At 49.7% G+C, this 6,723-nt stretch overlaps 1 pseudogene; it reads left to right on the plus strand.

Moving 5' to 3' along the window:
• Positions 1 to 693: 693 nt before the first annotated feature.
• On the plus strand, positions 694 to 5,386 carry LOC102425439 (annotated as a pseudogene).
• Positions 5,387 to 6,723: the final 1,337 nt, after the last annotated feature.

Below are 6,723 nucleotides of genomic sequence, written 5' to 3' on the forward strand. Positions count from 1 at the left end.
GAAGTTGTCCAAGCCTAATACCCTCCCTCATCTCCAGCCTTTTTAAAAGTTGGCAAGGACACTAGGTAATTAAGCAACACACTAAAGGAATGCAATAATCACCAAGAATCCAAATGGTGGTTTAAGGTTAGTGAAGGTCTTTCAAAGTTATTAACATAAAATACATGTTTGTTTTGCCTGGGTTTACAAAACAAAGTTCATGTTATTTATCTCTGTTACAAAATTTGTCAATAAAATGGCTTGGGTAATAATTAACTTTAAAAGCTCATACAGTTGGTAAGAACAAATAAATTTGAATCTGTGAATGAATAGATTTTGTACTTTATTTGAAGTATGTCTCTTGCAAATGTGAGTCTATTTGCCAATGAAAAATACCTGTGTCTAGAAGTTATGAAATGTATTCATAAATTTGACAATTCAAGAAATGGTAATTACTTGCTTTTTGATGTCACTACCAGTTAAGTTTTCTAAGAATTAAGAATTGTAATTCAGTTGGAAAAAAGTATATGGTTTTGATAATGGAATGTGTACGTTGTCTGTCTCCCTAGCAGCCTGGGAGAAACTCAGAGTCAAAGCTGGCGTGTCTGCTGTCCCGAGCACAGGGTCCAACACACCAGAGGTGGTAGCGGATGTTGGCTACACGGGATGAGATGCAATTCTTTCCCTCACTCTCTCCACTACCAGGTGAGGACCATGTTCTGGTTTGTATCACTTCCCACCCTTCTGTGTGTGGTGACAGTGTCCTTCTCAGAACCCACAACCTGTGAAGATGCCCAGAAGGCCTGCTCAGTGATTGCCTGTGGCATCCCGGTCACCAATGGCACCCCAGGCAGAGATGGGCGAGACGGAGCCAAGGGAGAAAAAGGAGAACAGGTACCCGAGACTGGTCTGACTTCTTGAATCTTTACTCCCCAGAGGGATCTGGGACAGAGCCCTGAGCAGGCTCCTCTTACATTATGATGGGGATGAATCTCTCAGGATAATTCCTGTACATTGTCATTTTCTCCTAAATAAAGACGCTGCTGTGACCTCACTCCCACCTTTCCAAGCAGAAATCGGTGGTGTGTGGTTGTCCCTAAGAGGCGGTATCTGCAACCCGGTCAGCTGGCGCTGGAGGCAGGAGGTCTTTCTTTCTCAGGTCACCACTAGTTTGCTGTGGTTTCTAGAGTCAACGTGAATCTAGTGCTGAGCTTTTGGAGGAAGAGAATGAGAGACAGACACTGGGTCACATGTCCTTCATCTTCCATTGGGGCAGGGCCTCTGAGGCTTGCAGGGCCCTCCAGGGAAACTGGGGCCTCCAGGAAGTAGAGGGGCTCCTGGGACACAAGGAGTGAAGGGTCTAAAGGAGATCATGGGGACAGTTCAGGTAAGGAGCTCATCTCAGCATGGTGTGGGCTGAGAGGACTGGCTGGGGAACTCGAGGGCCAGGTGGGAGGGGCCCTTCTCTGCTGCCCACTGGCAGACCTCCCCTCTGCTTCCTGACCCAGCACTCTCACTCCTCCCAGTCCTACTTGGGGCCTGAAGGGATTCCCACAGGTGCCTGAGAACAGACTTGCAACTCTGCTGGCCACCCCTCGTGGCCCCTGCCGATGGACCAGCTCCCTCAGCTGGAGCAGCCAATGCCAGGCTCCAGGATGCGCGGGGGGAAACTGGTCCCTTCGGGAGTTGGGTCTAAGTCTATTGACACAAGAGTGGCATGAAGATCGTCTTGTTCATAAGATCCCTGGTGCAATCGAGGCATGAATAGGGTAAATAAATAAATTAATCCAAAGTGAAATAATTAGTAACAACAAAAATAAAATGATGAACTCACATAAATATTTGCTCACTGGCCCATCAAAATTATATGAATACTAGAGGCCTGGTGCACAAAAATTTGTGCACTCGGGGGGCGGGGGGGGCGGTCCCTCAGCCCGGCCTGTGCCCTCTCGCAGTCTGGGACCCCTCGGGAGATAACGACCTGCTGGCTGAGGCCTGCTCCTGGGTGGCAGAGGGCAGGCCCAATCCCTAGGTGCAGCCCCTGGTCGGACTCAGAGCAGGGCTGATTGGGGAGTTGGGGCGCTGCCCCCTGTCATGCACAGAGCAGGACGGATCGGGAGGTTGCGATGCCACCCCCAGTCATGCTCAGGGTAGGGCCCATTGGGGGATTGGGGTGCTGCCCCCTGTCACACTCAAGGCAGGGTGGATGGGGAGGATGCGGCGCCACCCCCTGTCACGCACAGAGCAGGGCCGATCAGGGGGTTGGGGCACTGCCCCCTGTCACTCACAGAGCAGGGCCCATCAGGGGGGTTGGGGCTCTGTACCCTGTCACACACAGAGCAGGGCCGATCAGGGGGTTGAGGAGCTCTCCCCTGTCACTCACAGAGTAGGGCCGATAGGGGAGTTGGGGCACCGCCCCCTGTCACACACAGAACAGGGCGGATCAGGGGGTTGGGGCGCCTTCCCCTGTCATGAACAGAGCAGGGGGGATAGGGAGGTTGTGGCCCCACCCCCTGTTACACACAGAGCCGCGGGGCAATCAGGGGGTTTTGGCACTGCCCCCTGTCACGCTGATCCCGGTGCTGGGAGGCCTCGTGGCTCCGCTGATCCCAGTGCTGGGAGGCATATTACCCTTTTACTATATAGGATAGAGGCCTGGAGCACAGGTGGGGGCTGGCTTGTTTGCCCTGAAGGGTGTCCTGGATCAGGGTGGGGGTCCCGCTTGGGTGCCTGGCCCAGCCTGGGTGAGGGGATGATGGCTGTTTGCAGCTGGTCACACCCCCTTCTGGATGGGGGTCCCCACTGGGGTGCCTGACCAGTCTAGGTGTGAGGCTGAGGGCTGTTTTCAGGCTGGCAGGTGACTGAAGCTCCCAACCCACTCCTTTTTTTCTTTTTTTTAAATTCTGGGCCAGCTTTAGCTCTGAGGCTTGACTCCAGCTCTGAGGCCTCAGCTGCTGAAAGCAGATATCTGGTTTGTTTGGGTTCTATAATCGAAACACTGTTTCAACTCCAGCTCTGAGATCCCGGCTGGCTGAGAGCAGGTTTCTGGGGTTTTGTTTAGCTTCTATATTTGTAACAATGTTTCAAACTGCAAGCGCAGAGGCCGGCAGTGGCAGGTGGGGAATGTTCGCTTCCTCCGTCACTGAAGCAAGCAAGCCTCATGTTCGCTTCAAACGGCCTGGCTGCCGGCCGCCATCTTGGCTGGCAGTTAATTTGCATATCGCCCTGATTAGCCAATGGGAAGGGTAGCGGAGGTATGGCTAATTACCACGTTTCTCTTTTATTAGGTAGGATTAGTGACCTCACCACACCGCATGACTCCCCCGAGTCCCTCGGTGCTGCAAGACCCAGAGTCCAGTCCCTCTGCTCCTTGAGACCAAGATCAAGTCCCGGCCATCAGAGCACACCTCACCACGCACGCAGCCCCGCCCACTCACAGGCACTTTCCAATGCACAGTCTCCTGGTGACGAGTCTTTGGTCATTACAGAGTGTTGTGGTCATGGCAAACGGGTTTTCATAATAGAGATTAAAGAGCTCATCTGGAATAAGAAATAAATGCATGATTAAGAAATTTTTTCAAAAAGAATGAGTTCATTTTTTTCCTATAAATGAGTATAATATTGCAGTATTTAAGCAGTATGTGAAGAAAAGAATCCAGAGCTACAGATTTCAAGTTACCGTTATTGCTGTTTCAGAGTTACAGTTTATAAAAGTTATGAATTATGTCTGAGAAGGCAGGAATAGAGTTGTTTTGTTTTATCACCTCCTTTTGTTTTCATATTTTTCTGGAATAAAAATACTTCTTAATAAGCTTTTATTCCCCTCCAAAATACTCTGTTCTTGAATTTAGGGTCTTTTTCACAATATATGCCCTTCTCCCGTTGCTTTGCAGTTATGGAGACTAAGCTGGCTAACTTAGAGAGAGCTGAGGAGCCTGGAGGCGGAACTGGACCGCATCAAAAATGTAAGCCTCTTCCTGCCCCACTGGGTTCCTGCTCTCCCCTTGTCCTTGAGCGCTCTGGGCTTTCAGGAGGTGGAAGAGAACTAACAGTTGTGAACATGTATTATATACCAGGGCCTGTGCTAGGTTGGCATTTTCTCATAATATGGTTTCATTCTGTCCTCTGATCACTGCTGTTTGTGAGCATTATGCTTATTTCGTTTACATGTGAGAGAAAATAGGTCCAGGATTTACAGACAATTCATTCAGCATCACCGAGGTGGGAAGCAGCAAAGGAAAGACTGCATGGAGGTCTGCTGCCTCCAAATCTTCGCTCCTTCCTCAGCACCCACTGTTCTCAGATGGCTGTCCCTGCCCCTTTCTATCATGGTGTCCAAGCCTGGCAGCGGTGCCCATGCATGTTTCCCTGTCCACCTGCACTGGGGCAGTTTGGGCAGGGGACTGTCTCCAGGACAGGCTCCCCCAGGAGAGGAGGGGCTCTGCTAGGGCCTTCCCTACGCTGAGGAGCTCCTCCTCACTAGGACCTGACCCAAGGGGGTTGCACATGGGCTCCTTTTCAGAGTCCTGACTCCCCAACAAGGCCGTAGTCACCTACTGGCCTGGGTTCCAGGCCAAGTTGTGGGGAGCCGATATAGGGTTAAGCCTCGGACTGACCTGTTGGCAAAGTCACAAACAAGTCCCAGCTTAGAGGGCTCAGTCCTCTTAGCATAATTAGGCTTGACCTTATAACACTCCCTAGATCTTATCTGGGAAGCTAATGGGCTGAGGGAAGTGCAGGAAGTGAAACTATGGTCAAAACAAGTGAAACTCACAAGAACAGTGTAACTATAGTAACCACTACCTTGTTTACCTCTGACTATAAAAATGGTTTGTGCGGCTGAGCACTGGTGGAAGTCCTTCCTCTTGAGTTGGACTTACCCGCCTGGCCCCCCAGTATTTCCAAATTATCTTTTGTCTTTTCTCTTTCATTTGTGTGTAGCTCCTCTTCCAGATCCTGAACCCTGAGCCACTGGGGAAGTGGAGGGAAACATTTACAACACCAAGTCAATCCCACCCGTCCTTTGTGATTTCAGTGCAAACCTTCTCCTTGGGCAAGAGATCTGGAAAGAAGCTCCATGTGACCAACGGTGAAAAGATGCCTTTTTCCAAAGTGAAGGCTCTGTGTGCTGAGCTCCAGGCCACCGTGGCCACCACCAAGAATGCCGAGGAGAACAAAGCCATCATGGACGTGGCCAATGACCATGCCTTCCTGGGCATCACAGATGAAGCGACCGAAGGCCAGTTTGTGTATGTGACAGGAGGGAGGCTGACCTATAGCAACTGGAAGAAGGATGAGCCTAATGACTTTGGCTCAGTGGGGACTGTGTGTGCCTACAGGAGGATGGGCTCTGGAATGATGTCTCCTGCTCTTCCTCCTTCGTGGCCTCTGTGAATTCCCAGCCTGAAATGGCAGTTCCTCAGCCCCTCTTTGGTTCTGCTGAGCTCTCTGCTGCTCTAAAAGAAATTTCAGTGATGTTTTTCTCATGTCCAGTGTTGATTCATTCTTTGGTGGGTATGGTAGGAAAATGAAGGGATGGATTTGATTATGGGATTAGGGAGTGAAAAGAGGCTGACATGAGGGTTTCTGTTCCAGTTCTTGGCAGAGGACACTCTCTGTCTTGCCTAAGAGCAGCAGTTCTCAACCTGGGGGTCGCGACACCTTTGGTGGTCGGATGACCCTTTCACAGGTGTTGCCTAAGACCATCCTGCATATCAGATATTTACATTACGATTCATAACAGTAGCAACATTACAGTTATGAAGTAGCAATGAAAATAACTTTATTGTTGTGGCACAACATGAGGAACTGTATTTAAAGGCTAGAGGTTGAGAACCACTGCCTAAAGCATAGCACTGGGTCACAGTCAAACCATGGAAAGGGCCCAGTATAGCCCTCTCCTTTCTCAGTGAGGACACTGCGGCCCATCACAGGGACCCATGGAGGCCCACATCTGTGTCAGTCAGCAGCGGATCTCAGCCTCAAAGAGATCCAGTTCCTTTTGTCCAAGTGCTGCCACCACTTGATGCCCTTGATCCCTCCCCATGGTTAGCCCAGTCCTATCTGTGACATGGATATGTCTTTAGTTGCTCATGTGGTGCACCAGAAAACCCTTCACCAACTATAACACTTCGCAATATCCAATGTCCATGTTAAAACTCAAAACCTGTACAGAATATTTATAAAAGTTTATCTGAACTGAACAGAGGATACACCTGGAAGCCAGACAACAGCCTGAGAAAATGCTTTTCAAAATGACAGTTTGTAGCTTCCTTTGAGCACTTGGAAGTGAGGAGGGACCTAAGGGAGAAAACTGAAGGTGGAGGAAAGCCAGGCAGGGAATGGATTGCAGGGCAGGTGACGAGATTCCATGCTCTGTTGAGGGTGGTTTCTCTTGAGGGGTCTTCAAAGAGGCAGTTCAAAGGTGTGTTAACCCTTTTACTACAAACACTAGATGCCTGCAGTGTGACTACTCACTGTTGTTATAGGTTCACTCAGCGAGATAGACCACCGACTCAGAATTTAAATTTAAGAGCCTTTATTAAGCTGGCCACCTGACTACAGTTACAGCACCCTGCCGAAGCAGAAGCTGAACTGCAGCGCTGACTGCAAGAGTTACATTTTATTATTAAATTTTGTGGAGGCCCAGAGACAAATGTGTCTTTCAAATTCTGGGCCCCCAATATGGAGGAAACTCTCTTTATTTATACTGTTCCCAGTCCTTTGTCTCCCAAATTTGGAATG

The sequence above is a fragment of the Myotis lucifugus genome, unplaced genomic scaffold (genome assembly GCF_000147115.1).
Source record: "Myotis lucifugus unplaced genomic scaffold, Myoluc2.0 scaffold_4913, whole genome shotgun sequence".
In the NCBI taxonomy this organism is placed as follows: Eukaryota; Metazoa; Chordata; class Mammalia; order Chiroptera; family Vespertilionidae; genus Myotis; species Myotis lucifugus.